At 34.9% G+C, this 20,248-nt stretch overlaps 2 pseudogenes; both read right to left on the bottom strand.

Annotated features, from left to right (window-relative positions):
* LOC125813061 (E3 ubiquitin-protein ligase UPL5-like) overlaps positions 1-1,161 on the bottom strand; it is a 63,704-nt pseudogene extending 62,543 nt beyond the window's left edge.
* A 3,637-nt stretch (positions 1,162-4,798) lies between these two features.
* On the bottom strand, positions 4,799-20,216 carry LOC125813058 (E3 ubiquitin-protein ligase UPL5-like; annotated as a pseudogene).
* Between the last annotated feature and the right edge of the window lie 32 nt (positions 20,217-20,248).

Genomic DNA, 20,248 nt, shown 5'->3' with positions numbered 1-20,248 from the left:
TAGCAAGTTAATGATCCTGCTCCATATACGCGCTACTTTTTTGCAATGGGGAAAGAGATGATTCATCGAGAAATTATTCTATCTGAGATATACCTCCCTGACAAACTACAGAAGGGAAAAACCTACCTTTGATCAAGAGTGTATAGCAAGACTTAATAGTAAATAGACCATTTTTTTGTCCTTCCCAATCACAATATTAGGCTTGGGCTGTAGGTTGGGGCTATTGCTCAGTTGTTCTAAAAGCTATCCTAGTTGTTTCTTCCTTCTTTTGGGTTGGCTACATAGTTAAGCAAATCTGATAAGGGGAGTGTGGCAACTGTTTGATACACGAAAACATGCTAAGCATTCTGATATTCCATTTTTAGCAGGTATTATCTTGCCATATCAGGATCTTTTGTTTTTCCCTATCCTCAACCATTGAATAATAAATAGTGCATGTCTCTATAGTTCCTTCCACAAACCTCCGATGTGTGTCCTCATTCCTTTATCTTTAGTTGAACAAGTTCCATTCGTCCTACCATTACTTTAAACAAATTTAATTCACTTTGGAATTACTTATGTAGCAACAAATCAGTAAAACCCTCATACATGGGTTTCATGAAAGAGACGAACCTCAAAGAATGCTATGAGGGTATGAACAGCAACATCAAGTGACCTTACATGGATTACATAAAGAGAGATAATATGTATACTCATACTATCAAAGATTCAACCTCTATCTCATACTATTTATCTATATTTGAGGAAAAATCAGATAAGAAACATCTTTCATACTCAACAACTTTAGATCAAAAAATTGACAGAAGGGATATATGAGAACAAAATGCCAACAAAAGCTTACTTGGATTTGGGAAAAACCTTCTGCCTTCATTTGGGAATGAAACAAATAGAGCATTCTGAGGGTTGAAAATGGCTTCACATACCAAGGAAAACCACTCCCTCAACACACCAGGTCCCATTAGCTTCTTCATTCTCAAATTGCATAAATAACTAGCCTCGTAGTGACCTAGGACTCGCATGTCCAATGTACTCAAATGATTCTTCAAACAAACGAGACCTGCAAATGAGCATCTCGTAAAACTCCTCGTTCTTATGCCTCCCTTTTCGAAGCATCTTCAAGGCAAAACGCTACCTTATCTTAAAATGTGTTACCTCCTTGTGCTCAAGAATCCACTAATAATCTGTAGACTTTTTTGAAATTCTAACTATTAGAAACCACAATTCAACTCTTCTTTGCCTCATCTTCGCCCAAAACATTTCCTCCAAACCCTTATACAACTTTGAAATGCTTTCTAACTCCTTTAGAATCAAAAGATACTGGGAGCAACAACTTACAGTAGGCGCACCTCTTTCTTTGTTTATCAAACCCAACTGGCTTTCCAGTTTCTTTAGACACAACTCTAATTTTTCCAGCAAATCCAAAAAAACACGATGCACACCTTCAATCTCCAATCTTTCATTTCCTGCTCCACCTTGCATCAAGGAAGGGAAACTGACCGGAATGTCAAATGCTTCTTGATGTCGTATTGGAATCTTTACCAGATGCATAAACTTAATAAACTCTTGCACATCGCTTTCTGATAACTCTATAAACTCAGTCGATTGCATACTCAATTCTAAAGCACGCTATAACCTTGTTGTCATCTGATGAACAAAAGGGAAAACATCCTGCAATCTTAACACATACTTGACATTATGGACATACCACTCCATCATTGCAACTAAATTACTCAGGCAAAATATATACAAAGCATCATCACCCACAGCCCCTCTAAGAATCTTACAGAACTCAAACAATATATGAGCAAACAGCCTATATACGGTTACAAGGTAGATGAAAAGTGTCTTACCTGAATCTACAAATTGACGAATACACTCATGAGGAACTTGTTTCTTAGTTACAGAAGGAGATACATAAAGTTTTACCAAAGCCGCAGGAACAAATGAGTGAATAAATATCTAGAGATATTCCTCTAATTTATCTGCGCCATCCTTTGGGGTCATTTCGAGAAAATCGGTAAGCAACTTCATCATACAGGTGACATTAACATTAATATATGTGTTGTGATTGTAGTTGCAAAGGTCATGAATAAGCGAATTTAAGTCATTCATTAACTTCCAAGTGTAAGGATGGCGCGAGCTGCGTATTCTCCTGACGAGTTGCAAGGTAACGTCATCTTGTATACCATATTCCGATAATTTTTGGGCTAACTTGAGCTTTTCCCGCGGTAGATTAATCGTTGTTCAATTGCTGGTACACTAGAGGTCAATTGGATTGGTCGAATTTCGGTGATCGACTGAATTTTCTGGTGAACTGATGTAATTGTATCGGACGAATCAACTTGAATAACCAGGGTTTTACCACCGGAAAATATATGGGCGAAGAATTGAATGGGAATTTTAGAGAAAGAGAGAGGGTTTTCTCATGAGTCATCCTGGCTGCGCCAGTGACAGAATAATCATGGAGGCGTTTGGTGCTAGTTTTGTGAGGCAACTGATACGCCATGGTAAGTGCAGATGAGCAAGAAGAGAGAAGAGTTTGGAGCTCTGATATGTTATATAAGCAACAAGGAGTCTTCAGGTGAGAGGCGTAGTCAGACAATATTTGTATGAGATCGTCTCATACTTTGCCAGGTGTAGTTTGGGTCCCACTACAAGAAAAAAGGCTAAAAGGCTCCATTTTTTTTATTCTCTTTCTCCTATTCCATATTTTCTTCTTCTTCTTTTTTCGTTTCTTTCTGAAATTTTATTTTTTTCGTATGAATTATATTTATTTATCAAAAGTTGAAACTTAATATTTTTGGTAGGATTAGTTGTGATTTAGTTTGGACCATTTTTCAATTAAATTAATTAAATTGGTTTTTTGCAAATGTTGAAATCAAGTCAAATTAATTAAGTCAGATATTTTATCACTTTATTTTTTTAATTCTTTTTTGCAAGTTGGTTTTCGTTGACTTTTAGAAAATATATGATAATAAAAAAAATTGATCTAGTTATATATAGGATCCTTCAAAAAAAATGTTTGCATTATCTAAGAATTTAATCATTACTAATAAATATGATAAATTCGTTCCAACGATTTTTTTTGTCAAAAAGTTAAATTTAGCTGCAATATACTATGTCTTGATGATGTTTTATTTAAATAAAAATAATCAATTAAAAACATGAGTTATTTTGAGCATGAAAATACATTCTTGACAATCAAGATAAAAATATAAATTAAATTACGAAGTAAATGCAAACAATTTGATTATTATAAAGAGAAACACATGAATAGAACAAAGTGCTTTTAAAAAATAACACACACACATATATACAGAGACAGAGAGAGAAAATTATAATTATTATGGACCATTAATTAGTAGAACAATATGATAAAATAATTTACATTAAAAAATCAACGTATAATATTTTTATAAACGAACACAAAAACGAATAACTCCACAAAATATCTAAATTCTCATATTCCTTATTTATCATTCTATAAGATACTTATAGGAAAATAAAAGGTTTAATTTTATGAAATTAATACGAAAATATTTACATTTTTTAAATTGTAACTTCAATTTCTTTCAAGAATTAAATTGAAATTTTCTGGTCACATTCACTTTAATTTTTCCTTGAATAAATATTATATAAAAATAGAATAGACATATTAGACATTTTGCGTAAGTTTGAAAAATTCTTTATGATTTCAATAAATGTAACATATAGAGGAGGAAAAAGGAAAATAAAGGAAAAGGAGAAAAAAAGAAAGTAAATGTAAAGTTTAAAATGAATGGCAAAAGTAATAAAGATGAAAGAAAATGAAATAGTAAGGCATGGCACCCATTTATACAGTTGGCAGCCAAAGAAAGCCTCACACAACTAACAATACGTGTGCCTCTCAAATAATAAAAAATTTCTTCTTCAGTCAAGTGACAACAATATTAAGTAGTCCCTACAATGGTTTATTTTTCGTTTTAGTCTATTTCAAAAATAATTTTTTTTTAAATGTTTTAATTTTAGTTTTCTACAAGGTATATTGAAGGTCATAAGATTAAAGAGTGTTATAATACATTTGATATAACTTTAATTTATGATTATAAGATTGACAAATCTTCTTTAGTTTTTAAATCCTGCGTCAAGTAAACTAGTCCATTAATTTTTAAACGAAGGTAGTATAATGATAAAAGTATTTGACAGATTCGTGCAATATATATGAAAAATCTACATAACTAGACATATATATATATATATAGATTTTCAAATAATTACTATCACGCCCCAAGCATATAGTCTGGGTATCACCGACATCTAGAACCATTATTGATCCCTAGTGTTTATTGTGACTTGTAGGAAAATTGGAGTTGTGACTAAAAAAAATGGAGAGCCAGCTGAATTTGGTGAACAAAGAAAGAGGTACGTTATTGGTCCCGGTATCTTTTAATTCTAAAGGAGTTAGAAAGCATTTCAAAGTTGTATAAGGGTTAATTTGGAGGAAATGTTTTTGGAGAATTTGAGGCAAAGAAGAGTTGTGTTGTGCTTTCTGATAGATAGACTTTCAAAAGGGTCTACAAATTATCAGTGCATTCTTGAGCACAAGGAGGTAAAATATATTAAGATAAGGCAGTGTTTTGCCTTTGAAGATGCTTCGAGAAGGGAGGCACAAGAACGAGGAGTATTATGAGATGCTCATTTGCAGGTTCCACTTGTTTGAAGAATCAATTGAGTACATTGGACATGTGAGTCCTCGATTGCTGCAAAGCCAGTTATTTATGCAGTTTGACAATGAAGAAGCTACGGGCCTGGTGTTTTTTTATTCATTCTTACACTGCAGGAATAAATTGTCTTGCAGCGATCTAGGATCCACATGTCCAATTGACTCAAATGATTCTTCCAACAAATGGGACCTACAAATGAACATATTGTATAGCTCATTATTGTTGACTTTACCTTCTTGAAGCATCTTCGAGGAAAAACATTGTCTTATATTAATTGAGTTACCTCTATGTGCTAAAGAATCCACGGATAATCTCTAGACATTTTTGACAGTCTAACTATCAAAAAGCAGAATGCAACTCTTGTTTGCCTCTTCTTCTCCTAAAATCCTCCAAGCCCTTATATAGTTTTGAAATGCATCTTAACTCCTTTAGAATTACAAGATACTAAGACCAATAAAGTACAATGGGTTCACCTCTTCATTTTTTATCATAGACACAACTCTAATTTGTCCAAGTTACAAACAACATGATCCACACCTTCAATCTATATTTTGTAATTGTACATCTCAAATCATTTCCTTCCTGCTTCAATCCTACCTTGCTTGAATAAAGGGGAAACTAATATGACAACCTAATGTCTTGACGCCATACTGTACACTTCATGGGATGTACTAATATGATAAACTCATTCACATCACTACCTCATAACCTTATAAACTCAACTGATCACAAACTCAATTAACTTGTTTCAAACTCATGAACAAATGGAAACTAACATGTAATATTAACACATTCCTAACATCATACTACTTCATTATAGACGCTAAACTACTACAAAATAATATATACAGAGCATCATGAAAACCAACAATCCCTCTAACAAATTTCCAAAACTCTAACAATGTAGGAGCACTGTCAAGACCCAACCCACCAGGCTGTGTAGACACCTATTTTAGTATTTCAGTAGATTGTTTAGTTTATCCTCGTTGTTCTCTATCAGAGTTTAGTTCCATGCCCCCTTAGCTTTAGTAACTTTTTGGATTATACACATGGTGCTCAAAGATATAAAAAGTATACAAGAAGAAGAAGACAACCGACAACACCTTAGAAAATGTCCTTGGTCTGATATAAGCCTCTTCGTAGACAGCTCCTTCAAGGTTCTGTAAAGAACCATGAATATTCTATGTAAATTGTTGTGCTAAAAAGGAAATAACCTCTATCAAGTTGGAGAATTCAAAATCAATGATTAGTTTATAGATAAAGTCGAAAAATACCCTAAAAGTAATTAGACAATAAAACAAACACATAAATAAATTATAACATTCACTAGTACATGTACTCTCTTAAATTAGAACAGATTCATTGCGGTGATACATGCACCTCCCTTTAATATATGTCCACATAATGTTAAAACTAAAAATATTGTATTCGGGGATCAAGGTGAAACAAGAAACTTAAATGCATCCATATAGAGACCGACTCACCTTCCTTACACCTTGGTGGGATCATTGGAAGTCAAAGACTAACATAGAATACTATATCTTCAATGCTTCGAGTATTGCAGTCTACCAATGGCTGCATTGGAGGATTCCCCATTAAGAGATGAACAAGTTTGAAGATTGTCTCTCACTGAGTGCGTATAAAATTTGGTTTATTGGGTCCAAGAGTTTCATCTAAAAGTAAAAATCTCACTAAGATTATCAGACACACCTAAACTCGTCTTCACTGAAATCCTTATTTCCACCCCGTATATCACTTTTATGATCAAGTTTATCAAGTACTTGAGGCTACCTTAAAGTTGGAATTGTAAAGAGGGCCAAACCAATTGTCTTCCTCTAGAAAGAGGTATCATTGTCCACCTGAGAAATTTTCACACAACAAAAGACCAACAATAACATAAAACGTCAGGTGAGGAACACCACACAAAGTTGTTATCAGAACTAATTTCAAAGAAGAATTTCACGCTTAACTTCCCCAAACCTTCTATAAAAGAATTGAGAAGATGCAAGACCTCTAAATTCCATGAACCCACAATAAAAAAGGATAAATAATTTACAGATGATGGCCTTTCTCTTTCATTAACTGGAAAAGGTGATTATCGAGCGACTAATTCTACTACTAATGTCGCTCGTATGATGAAGATGCTTATCATGGTTCTCACAATGACCCTAAAGGATGATACTAGTAAATCTGAGGAATATCTTCTAATATTTATTCACTCCTTTGTTTCTGCGCCTCCTTCTATATTTAGCAAACAAGCTGCTCATGGATGCATTTGTAAATTTGTAGATTCATGTAAGACATTTTTCCACTACCATGTAACCGTATATAGGTAGTGTGCTCCTATATTGTTAGAATTTGTAAGCTTCTGCGAGGGGTTGTATGATGTTAAGAATATTTTAGGATTGGAGGATGATTTTCATTTGTTTGCGCATTGGCAACAAGGTAATTGCATGTTTTAGAATATAGTGTGCAATCAACTTAGTTTATGAGGTTATCAGGTAGCCATGTGTGTGAGTTTATCAAGTTTATATAGATAATAGCAGAAGAAAAGTATAATCATGAATGTCGATTGTTGATTTGTAAATATCTAAGTGTGATTAGATATGATTTTGTAGGCTTTAAATTGATCTTATAAAATCATCTATGATATGCTATTGAATAGGTTAGGATATTAGATCAATAATAAAAGCATCCCTTGATTCTCAAATCTGCCAGAATCAAGGGATCTGATTGCTAGTTAGTTCAATTTTCTATACTATAAATATGTATTTCTATGGATGAATAATATTGTACAATTTTGGTACCAAAACTTATATGGTATCAGAGCAAGATTATTCTTGTAACTAAAAAAGCAGTGCTTCCAAGAAAATAGAAGCCAACAACATCAATAGAAGTCAGGAGTTTTATTAACAATCTTGACAAGAGACAACAATGAAGCTGTGGTGTGATTTTTGCATAAAATATTGGCACACTTGTGAGACTTGTTGGAATATCCATAGGAAATCGCCTAACTGGAACAAAAAAATGGCAGACAACAATGGTCAGACCCTTTAGTGTACCAGCAAAGAACCAGGGCTACGATCTTCTCAAGAAAGGCAACCTTTCACTGAGGAACCAGTAGAGCGGCTGCACAAATTTCTCCAAATTCTCCAACCTCAACTCCAAACCAGTAAATCTGATTTTTCTACTCCCACTTGTTCTTTTTCCAACGTAGGTAATGTACCATCCATTTTTGTGAGTACAAAATCAACTGGTATAAGTCCTTGGATCATAGATTCAGGGGCTAGTGATCATATGACATGGAATTCCCATTTTTTCTCAACTTACACTCCTTTAGCAGGAAATAAAAAAGTTAAAATTGCTGATGGTTCCTTCTGAGCAATTGCTGGAAAAGGGACAGTCAAACCAACCCCTTTCTGACCCCTTTTGATGTCCTTCATGTTCCAAAACTGTCTCATACTATTTTGTCTATCAACAAATTGACGCAAAACCTTAATTGTCGTGCTATTTTTGACTCTACTTCATGCGTATTATAGGAAAAGGTTTCAGGGAGGATGATTGGCAATGCTAGAGAGTCTGAAGGTCTCTATTTTCTTGAAAATGGGGACAGTTCAGTAAATCTTAGTTTAGCTTGTTTGAAATCTGTTCATGTTGATAATAAAGTCATGTTATGGCACTATAGACTTGGTCATCCTAGTTTTCATTATTTGAAACTCTTTTTACCCTTAGTTGTTTATGAATAAAAGTACATCCTCTTTATAGTGTGAATTTTGTGAAATGGCTAAACACATACGTTCATCTTTTTCTTCCCAAAAGTACCATGCCACAAAACCCTTTAAGTTAATCCATAGAGATGTTTGGGGACCTTCTAGGGTAGCAACTGTAAATGGAAAAAGGTGGTTTGTAAGTTTCATAGATGATCACACTAGACTAACTTGGGTGTACTTATTGAAAGACAAAAATGAAGTAAAACATATGTTTGAGGCTTTTTATGTTATGGTCGAGACACAATTTCATGAGAAGATTCAAATATTTTGGAGTGATAATGAGAGAGAGTATTTTAATGACCACCTAGGAAATTTTTTCACTTCCAAGGGAATAGTGCACCAAAGTTCATGTCCTAATAGACCCCAACAAAATGGAATAGCTGAGAGAAAAAATAGGCATCTTATGGAGGTAACTAGAGCCTTAATATTCACAAGTGGAGTCCCTAAATTTCTTTGGGGAGAAGCTCTTTTGACATCCACTTATCTTATTAATAGGATGCCTTCCGTGTTCTAGGTTTTGAAACCCCTTTTAGTATGTTCAAGTCATTCTTCCCTACTTCTAGATTGACCAATGATCTACCTTTGAGAGTCTTTGGGTGTAGTGTATTTGTTCATGTTCATGATCATAATAGGAGTAAACTTGATCCACGTGCTAAAAAATGTGTTTTTGTTGGTTCTGCCCCTAGTCAAAAGGAATATAAGTGTTATGACCCAAACACTAGGAAGGTTATTGTCACAATGGATGTCACCTTTTTCAATCTCAGATATTTTTTGGAACTCATCTTCAGGGGGAGAAACATCGTGAAGATTCAATGGATAGTAAGGATTCTCGCGACCTCACATGTGAGAAACAAAAGGATCTACCTTTGATGATAAATACATGAAATATTACTTTTGGTAGTAACAACCTTGATAAGGTAAGAGATCCCAACTTATATAATTAAAATAAGGAAACTGAGACAGTAGAACCTTTTTATGATACAATTAATGACAAGGACATGGAACAAACAAAAGAATTGCAGGTTTACATGAGAAGAAACCGGAATCAAGAAAAAGAGACTAAGGATGCTCATCAGAACCAAAAGTCCACTCCGCAAGATCTTACTCATATACAAGGTAATTCTCCAGAACCTAATTCAAATTTTCCCCTTGTTATTTTAGACCTTGATCTTCCAATTGCCAAACGTAAAGGAGTAAGAATAGTCACAAACCATCCCATGTCAAATTTTGTGTCATATAGAAACTTGTTTCCTTCCTATATAACTTTTCTTTCTCAATTATCTGGAATGGAGATACCGTGAAATGTGCAGGATGCTTTGAATGTTCCCAAGTGCAAAGAGGCAATTCTAGAGGAGATAAATGCTCTTAAGAGAAATGAAACATGGGAAATGGTGGAACTACCACGTGGAAAGAAAACAGTGGGCTGCAAGTGGGTGTTTGCCATTAAATTTAAATCATATGGGTCCTTGGAGAGGTATAGGGCACGTTTGGTAGCAAAAGGGTTCACTCAGACCTATGGAATTGACTATGTTGAGACATTCGCTCCAGTTGCCAAGTTGAATTCAATCTGGGTTCTTCCGACCATTGCTGCCAATCTTGATTGGCCCCTTCAACAACTAGATGTGAAGAATGCATTCATGAATGGAAAACTCGAAGAAGAAGTCTACATGGATCCTTCTTCGAGTTTTGAAGAAAGGTATGGAACTAGATGTGAAGAATGCATTCTTGAATGGAAAACTTGAAAAAGAAGTCTACATGGATCCTCCTCCGGGTTTTGAAGAAAGGTATGGAACTAGAGTGTGCAAGCTAAAGAAATCTCTCTACGGGCTCAAACAATCTCCAAGAGCTTGGTTTGAGAGATTTACTCAGTTTGTAAAAAAACAAGGGTACACTCAAGGGCAAGCAGATCACACCATGTTCATTCGCCACTCTCTTGAGGGAAAGACAACTATCCTGATAGTGTATGTTGATGATATTATACTTACAGGAGATGACTTGCCCGAAATAAAGAATGTAAAGACACGGTTGGCCTCGAAATGCGAGATCAAAGATTTAGGTCAGTTAAAATATTTTCTTGGCATGGAAGTAGCAAGATCAAAAGAAGGCATTATTGTGTCACAAAGAAAGTATGTACTAGAACTTCTAAAAGAGACAGGCATGAGTAGTTGTTGTCCAACTGAAACACCTATTGATTCGAATATAAAATTTGGAAACAAAGTAGGAAATTCAGTTGAGCAAAGTCAATATCAGAGACTAGTGGGGAAGTTGATCTACTTATCACACACTCGACCTGATATAGCTTTTGATGTAAGCTTAGTGAGTCAATTTATGCACTCTCTGAAGGAAGAGCACCAAGAAGCGATCTATAGGATTCTAAGATATCTGAAAAGTTCACCAGGGAAAGGATTGTTTTTTCAGAAAAGGTCAAGATAAAGGCATTGGAAGCTTTACAGATGCAGATTGGGAAGGTTCTACTATTGATAAGAGGTCTACATCAGGATATTGTACTTTTATCTAGGGAAATTTCGTGACTTAGAGGAGTAAAAAGTAGAATGTTGTAGCCCGTAGCAGTAATGAAGCTAAATACAGATCTATGGCCCATGGGATCTGTGAAATAATTTGGCTCAAGAAAATGATGGAAGAACTAAAAAGGTTGTTTGTGTTACCAATGAAGTTGTACTGTGACAACAAAGCTGCCATACGTATTGCTCACAATCCAGTTCAACATGACAGAACAAAGCATATTGAAGTGGACATACACTTCATAAAAGAGAATATTGAAGAAGGAAACGTGTGCATGCCTTTCGTCACAACAAATCAACAAATTGCAGATATTTTCACAAAAGGCTTGTTTAAACCAAAGTTTAAAATTCTTGTAAGCAAGTTAGGCATGAAAGATATTTACATGCCAACTTGAGGGTAAGTGTTGATTTGTAAATATCTAAGTGTGATCAGATATGATTTTGTAGGATTTAAATTGATCTTATATTATCATATCTGATATGCTATTTAATAGGTTAGGATATTAGATCAATAATAAAATCATCCCCTGATTCTCAACTATGCCAGAATCAAGGGATCTGATTACTAGTTAGTTCAGTTTTCTATACTATAAATATGTATTTCTATGGATGAATAAGATTGTATAATTTTGGTACCAAAACTTACATCGATTAAGGAAGAGAATGTAGCTTCAAGAATGAGGCAAGGCCAACCCAAAGTCTAAGTTGAAGTTATAGGGCTGGGAGGTATGAGTTGATCGGATGCGGGGAAGCCCGGGCAATCCGCTCCTATCAATCATTTGTCAGCCCAAGATCATTAACTATGATCGGAAGACTCAACTAAAGAAGAGGAAGCTAAAGAGGTGAAGAAAGATTTTGGATAAGAGAACTTTATTATAAAACAAGAATCTTTGATTTAGGTTGTTTTTGGGTTTTTCGTAGGTTGCATACCAATAACTAAGGTCATCCCTATTTATACTTGTGTGGGATGGTTCTAGATATTACAACATATAGATTATTCTATCTTTTACTACAAATATCTAACTCTCTAGAATATCTAGATATTTTTTCAAGGCAACTTCTCTAAAATATCTAGAAATTTCTTTAAAATAATTATTCTCGATACGACACTAGACTATTCTAGAAAAATCAATGATATTACAAAAATCAACTTTGTCATTTTTCACAGTTTATGCATCCCTTAATGTGTGCAATATGCTGTTAAGAAGAGTTTGGCTGTCCATTTAGTTTTCCTTCATTGAAGTAAGGTACCAGTGAAGCAGGAAAGGAAAGATTTGAGATGCACAATTACGAAAAAAAGATTGAAGGTGTGCATTATGTTTATTTGTAACTTGCTGGATAAATTTGAGTCGTGTCAAAAGAAACTGGAAATACAATAGGAAGATGTAATTCTATTGTACTCTTGTTGGTTTCGGTAACAAGGAGATATATACACATTCAATTTTCTTTTAGTTCTGAAGGATTTAAGAAGCAATTCAAATTCCGTATATAGGCAATTTGATATTGTTCGAGTTTTGTAAGATTCTAAGAGGGGTAGAAGGTGTTGATGATGCTTTGTATATATTTTTCCATAGTAGTTTAGCTGCAATGATGAAGGGGTATGTCCACGATGTTAAGTGTGTGTTAAGATTGCATGATGCTTTTCCTTTTGTTCATGAGTTGGAAACAAGGTTATCGCATGCTTTAGAATTGAATATGCAATCATCCGAGTACGTACAATTATCAGAGAGTGGTGTGCGTCAGTTTATTAAGTTCATGCATTCGGTGAAGTGTGCAATAGGGCGTCAAGAAGAATTTGGCAGTCCGGTTAGTTTCCCTTCCTTGAAGCAAGATGAAGTAGAAAGATTTGAGATTAAAGGCGTGCATTGTGTTTTTTGTGACTTGTAGGAAAAATTGGAGATGTGTCCAAAGGAACTAGAAAGCCAGCTGGGTTTGGTAAATAGAGAAAGAGGTGAGCCTATTGTACGTTGTTGGTCCCAGTATCTTTTAATTCTAAAGGAGTTAGAAAGCATTTCAAAGTTGTATAAGGGTTTGGAGTAAATGTTTTGGGACAATTTGAGGCAAAGAATAGTTGTGTTGTTCTTTCTTATAGGTAAACTTTCAAAAAGGTCTAAAGAATACCAGTGGATTCTTGAGCACAAAGAAGTAACACATTTTAAGATAAGGCAGTGTTTTGCCTTGAAGATGCTTCGAGAAGGGAGGCATACGAACGAGGAGCTTTATGAGATGCACATTTGCAGGTTTCATTTGTTCTTGTGCCTCCCTTCTCGAAGCATCTTCAAGGCAAAACGCTGCCTTATCTTAAAATGTGTTACCTCCTTGTGCTAAAAAATCCACTGATAATCTGTAGACCTTTTTGAAAGTCTAACTATCAGAAAGCACAATTTAACTCTTCTTTGCCTCATCTTCTCCCTAAACATATCCTCCAAGCCCTTATTCAACTTTGAAATGCTTTCTAACTCCTTTAGAATTAAAAGATATTGGACCAACAACGTACAATAGGCTCACCTCTTTCTTTGTTTACCAAACCAGCTGGCTTTCCAGTTCCTTTAGACACAACTCCAATATTTCCAGCAAGTCACAAAAAACACGATGCACGCCTTTAATCTCAAATCTTTCATTTCCTGCTTCATCTTGCATCAAGGAAGGGAAACTGACCGGACTGCCCAATGCTTCTTGATGCCTTATTGTACACTTTACCAGATACATGAACTTAATAAACTCATGCATATCACTCTCTAATAATTGTATAAACTCAGTTATCACACTCAATTCTAAATCATGTGATAACCTTGTTTCCAACTCACGAACAAAAGGGAAAACATCCTGTAGTCTTAACACACACTTAACATCAAAGACATACCCCTTCATCATTGCAGCTAAACTACTCCGGCAAAATATATATAAAGCATCATCAACACCCTATACCCCTCTTTGAATCTTACAAAACTCGAATAATATAGGAGCAAACTGCCTATATATGGAATTTGAATTGCTTCTTAACTTCTTCAGAGCTAAAAAATAATAATGACCAATAAAGTACAATAGGTTCACCTCTTCATTTCTTATCAAACCCAACTCGCTTTCCTGTTTCATTAGACACAACTCTAATTTGTCCAAGTTACAAAATACATGTGCATACCTTCAATCTATCTTTTTTTCTTTTGTAATTGTGTGTCTCAAATCTTTTCCCAACTTCACTCTCACCTTGCTTCAATGAAGGGAAACTAATCATAAAACCTAATGCTTCTTGAGGGAATATTGCACACTTCACGGGATGCATAAACTTGATAAACCTATGTACATCACAAACTCATATATATCTCTATAAATTGAACTAATCACACACTCAATTAAACTTGTTTCCAACTCGCGAACAAATGAAAAATATCCTGTAATATTACCACATCCCTAACATCATACCAATCCATCATAGCTTCTAAACTACTCCTAAAGAATATATAAAAAGAATCATGAACACCAGCAACCCCTCTCACAAGTTTACAGAACTCTAACAATATAGGAGCAAACTCCCTATATACGGTTATGGGGTGGGGAAACATGCATTACATGAATCTATAAATTAAAAAATGCATCCATAAGCAACTTGTTTGCTAAATATAGAAGGAAGCATACAAATATTTACCTGAGCCACACGAATAGAGGTGTGAATAAATACTAGGAAATATGCATTAGATCTACTAATATCATCGTTTAGGGTCATTGTGAGAAGCATGGTAAGCATCTCCGTCATACAAGAGATATTAGAATTAATCATTCGATAATCATTGTAGTTGCATAGTCATGAATAAGCGAGTTTAATTCATTTATCAGCCTTCACGTGTGAGGATGTTGCGTGCTTTATAGTTTCCCAAAGAATTACAAGGTGTCGCCAGTTTGGATATCACGCTCAGATATCATTTGGGACAAATGAAGTTGTTTCCCACCGTAGTGTAATTGTTGCTCCATAGATGATACCCTAAAGGTCTATTAGATTGGTTGGATTTCAGTGATTCATTGGCTTTTCTGATTAACTGAGGCAATTGAATTGAGGAATTAGCTTGAAGGACTAGAGTTTCTTCGCTAGAAACACACAAACAAAGAATTGAATAGAGCTGACAGATAAAGAGAGGTAGTTTCATCTTTTCAGACCCTCATAGCAGTGGAATAATCATCGAACTTGTGTTTGATGTGGTAATCTTGGGTAACTGATACGCCAGTGGAAGCTGTGAGCAGGAAGAGTTGTTTGAATTTGATATTTGATGTGCTGAAAGCAATGATATATGAGGATTCTCCAGTTAGGGAATCAGCAACATTATTTTGTTAATCTAGTGAAATTTGTCGCCTTTCCTCCCCCACCCCTCCCTAAATTGCCTATTAAGTCATCCCTCGTGTCCCTCCCTCCCTCTGGCACCATGCGTGCCAATCAAATTAAAAATCCTCCTCCTCACGAGTTGAGTAGAAAAATACAATGATAAAAAATATTTAAGGCCTTTTATAAACGTCATCGTATAATTGGATTCAAATGTAATTGTCACGTGGTAATCATGTGACAGGGGTTGCTCAATAACATTTGTGGCCTAAAACAAAACTTTATAAGAGGCCTTACTTTTTTTTGAAAAAAAAATTCTCATGTCTATTCTTATGTAAAGTATTTTTTTCTAGTTTTTTAAGTTAAAAGTTAGTAATCGTCATTTTTCTTAATATAACTATTTCTCTAATAATTCTTTTACTATTCAAAATATAGTCAATCCATTAAATCTTTCTCAAAACATCACCTAAAGATGTCCTTTTTAGATTGTATTAAATAAATTTCTCTTTTTTATTTTAAGTTTGTGCAATTATATTCATATTTTCTAGTTAATGCATTTGAATTCTAATCAAAGCCACTTAAAGTTTCCCTAATATAGCCATTAAAATCTCTACCTGTGAAAATCTTCTCGGTGTTCGGTATACCTCTCACTACCTCATCTAAATCCTCCCAACAAACATTTTGGCTTCCTTATCTAGGCCCACTTGATTCACACAAGTACTAATGACATTCAAATTTATCCTACCAATGACTAGCTTAATCGTCATCATCCTATAATTGATCCTCCTAACCTCCACCACTCATTCCCTAAGGTCCTCGTCTACTAGAACACCTACTTTATTTCTATCCCTCGAGACTCTTGAGTACCATAAATTAAACTTGTCCACATCCCTCACCTTGGTACCTACCCATCTGGTCTCAACACAAGGTATATGTATCTTCTACTTCTGATAATATTCACCAACTCTATGGACCTTCCCATTAGTGACCTTGTGTTCCATGACCCTACTCTCAACATAGAAGAAACTTTAACCCCCTTACGCCTACTTCCCCTTGCTCCAGACCTTAATCGAAGACATGACCTTAGTCCACCATCATTCCCAAGATGTAAATGAAATATGAATCTACTAAACTATTGAATCAAGTGGAGAATGTAGGGCCAACTAAAAATACCAAAAATTGAAAAAAAAAGCAAAAAATAATATAATGGATGAACAAAAGCAACTAGTTTAGAAACCACATGAATTATGCAATATATGGCGCTATATATGGATCAAGAACCAAAGAGTCACATACAGAAAAGTGAACAAGAGATAGAGATATATAATAATATATTAGCATAATATGTTAGATCGAGTAAGATTTTGATAATTAACAAATAGGTGAATAGATGCGGGGAGCCGGTTACTGAAATATGTTCCTATCACAGAGAGTATAACTAGGATTAGGAGAAGAGGTATCACGTGAAGAAAAAGGATAAAAGGCGGTGGATGAATCATGTTTATGACAAAAGACTTGTTTGCATAAAGTTTACTTTCATAGTGAAAGTCTATAAGGATAGCAAAGTCGTATAAAGAAGGAGAAGCTTGAATCTATAAATACAGTAAGGGTTTCACAAAGATATTTACACACTTACATAGAGAGCTACAAGCAGAACATAATCAAATAAGTGAGAGATCATATTTGAGATAAATTGGATTGAAGATTAAAAAGCAATTGATATCGAGAAACAAGATTGCAGAATGCTAACTCTCATAGAAAATGTTCAACTTTGAATGATAGCAGGAACTAGTTGCTAGCCTCTATAACCAGCTGAAAATTTGAATACATTGATCTTGAAAAAATCAACATTGGTCTAAAGAGGAAAACCAACTTCTACAAGGAAAAGGTTGACCAACATGATTCTGTTAGAAAATGATATTTCTAGATGGTTTTTGTTTAATGGTTCTTTTTAAATATTATGTTTAGTATGCAAGGGAAAGGTTGTCCTTGTTTTATCGAATATATATTTTGTAAGAAAGTCAATAGTGGTTGGATATGTATGGTCCTCTACTTACTTTGGAAAAGCTTATGTAGATATATGTGTGTATGCATTTTGAAATCTTAATATGAATGAAAAGAACTGGTGTTGAACTAAGTCCTTTCTTATTTCTAATTTCTAATACTAACACTGGTATCAAGAGCCCTTTTTCTTGAGGGATCTGTGAAGGCAATAAGGCTAAGGTTTTTTCTCCAGTTCTTCTAAGGTGAGAGTTGAGCAGCAGTAACATGACATCCAATAGCTTCTTGGGTGCAGGCCCTCCTATGTTTACAGGAGAAAATTATCACATATGCGTGATAAAGATGAAGGCTTATCTCAAAGCTCTTAGTCTATGAGAAACAATTTAAAGTGAAGATGATCCTCTTCCACTTGGACCAAATTCAGTAGTTGCACAAATGAAGATTTATGAAAATGCAAAGTCAAGGAACCCAAGGCTCTCACACGTCTTCATTCATCACTTTCAGATGTGATTTTCACAAGAATAATGGCTTGTGAAACACCTAAAGAAGTATGAGAGAAGCTAAAAGAGGAGTTCGAAGGAAGTGACAGAGTGAAGACTGTCAAACTCTTAACTCTCAAAAGAGAATTTGAGATGTTAAGGATGAAATAAGGAGATAATGTGAAAGAATATTCTGCCAAACTTGTGGAGATTGCAAACAAAGTAAGGCTGTTTGGTGAAACATTTCCAGATTCGAAAGTGGTGGAGAAGATGATGATAAGCCTACCAACAAGGTTTGAGTCTAAGATTTCAGCAATAGAAGAATCTTGTGATCACGAGACCTTATCAATCCAGGTTTTGTAGAAAAATGGGTCATATTGAGAATAATTGTAGGCTCAAGAAGAATCAACCACAACAACGCCATGTCCAGCAAGGAAATTTTACTGACGAGTCCGAAAAGGAAGAAGAAAGCTTGTTTATGGTTTCTCATGAAGGAAACGCAACCAACAAATCTACATGATTCATAGATAGTGGATATACAAGTCATATGTCACAAAATGAACTCATGTTTCATACACTTGACAAGTCAATCAAAACTAAAGTAAGGATGGGAAATGGTGAGACGGTAGATGCACTTGGAAATGGTTCAGTTACCTTTCAGACTACACAAGGTACAAAGTTTATACATGATGTGTTGTATGTTCCTTCTTTAGCATGTGACTTGTTAAGTGTGGCTCAAATGATGTCTAAAGGCTATTCCTTATTTTTGTAAGGAAAAACATTGTTTGATTTTTGACTCCGAAGATAGTTTGATTGTTAAAGTAGAAATGGTGGACAAAACTTTTCCTTTAGATGGGAGGTTTGATAGTGCAAATTTTGCACGTAAGGATGATCATGGTTGTGGCACAAAAGATATGATCATTTTAACTATGCTACTTTAAAGACTATATGAAAAGAGCTTGACTAAGGATTTACCTAAGATTTCACTGTCTAAAGAAGTTTGTGAGTCGTGTTAGATGGGTAAGCTACATAGGAAATAATTTCCTAAAAATGCTAACTGGAGGGTAACTAAAAAACTTGAACTAGTTCAAACTGATGTGTGTGGACCTATGCAGACATCATCTTTAGGACACAATAAATATTTTGTGCTATTTATTAATGACTTATCAAGGATGATTTAGGTGTTTTTTTTGAGTAACAAGTCATACGTATTTTCTCTTTTCAAGAAATTTAGAGCTTTTGCGGAAAGACGGAGTGGTTGTAAGCAAGGTTTTGAGGTCGGACAAAGGTGTTGAATACACTTCAAATGAGTTCAATAAGTATTGTGAAGATATGGGGATTGATCACAAGTTGACAGTAAGGTATTCACCCGAACAAAATGGAGTGTCGGAGAGAAAGAACAAAACGGTAGTTGAAATGGCTAGATGTTTGTTGCTGGAAAAGAAACTGCCACAAAGCTTTTGGGTAGAAGCTATTCATACTTGAGTGTATTTGTTAAATAGGCTGCCAATAAAAGTTGTGGATGAAAAGACTCCTATTGAGGCATGGAGTGGAATACAACCATCTGCCAAGCATTTAAAAGTTTTTGGTTCGATATGCTATTCTCATGTTCCTTTAGTCAAAAGAACCAAACTTGAACCAAAAGGTGAATTGGGGATATTTATTGGTTATTCATCACAAGCCAAGGGTTATAGAGTTTTCAACTTGAAAACAAAAAGTATTTCAATTCGAAGAGATGTAGTCGTGGATGAGCATTCTTATTGAAACTAGGATAAGGAGAAAATTGAGAAAGATAATGCATTTTTTAGAACTTGAGTCCACTGCCTGAAACCCAATCATTTGGGTCTGAAACGCTGGAAGAAGACGAAGAACCAGATGGGGAATCATCACTTGATTCACCAATTTGGAAGAGAAGGTCCCTCTCCGAGATATAAGAAAGATGTAATGTGGCAATTTCAAAACCAAATAGCTATCAAGAAGCATCAAGACATGAGTTTGGATTGAAGCTATGTAGGAGGAGATTGGTATGATAGAAAAGAATGATACTTGGAATTTGGTTGATAAACTAAAAAACAAAAATGTGATCGTGGTGGAGTGGGTTTATAGAGCCAAATTTAATCCAGATAGCTCAGTTTATAAATACAAAGCAAGGCTTGTTGTGAAAGGTTACGCGCAAGTTGTAGGTATGGATTATGGAGACACGTTTGTACCTGTTGCATGACATAATACAATAAGGTTGTTATTTGCTTTGGCAGCTCAGTCAAATTGGAAGTTGTATCATTTGGATGTGAAATCGACATTCTTAAATGTACTGTTTCGGGAGGAGATCTATGTTGATCAACCAGAAGGCTTTCAAGTTGTAGGAATGGAGGATAAAGTCTACCGACTTCATAAGGCATTGTATGGATTAAAGCAGGCTCCTTGAGCATGGTACACTGAGATTGATGATCATCTCATTCAT

The sequence above is a fragment of the Solanum verrucosum genome, unplaced genomic scaffold, assembly GCF_900185275.1.
Source record: "Solanum verrucosum unplaced genomic scaffold, falcon-dt-bn FXZP01000090.1, whole genome shotgun sequence".
Lineage (NCBI taxonomy): Eukaryota > Viridiplantae > Streptophyta > Magnoliopsida > Solanales > Solanaceae > Solanum > Solanum verrucosum.
This window is presented reverse-complemented; position numbering and strand designations above follow the sequence as displayed.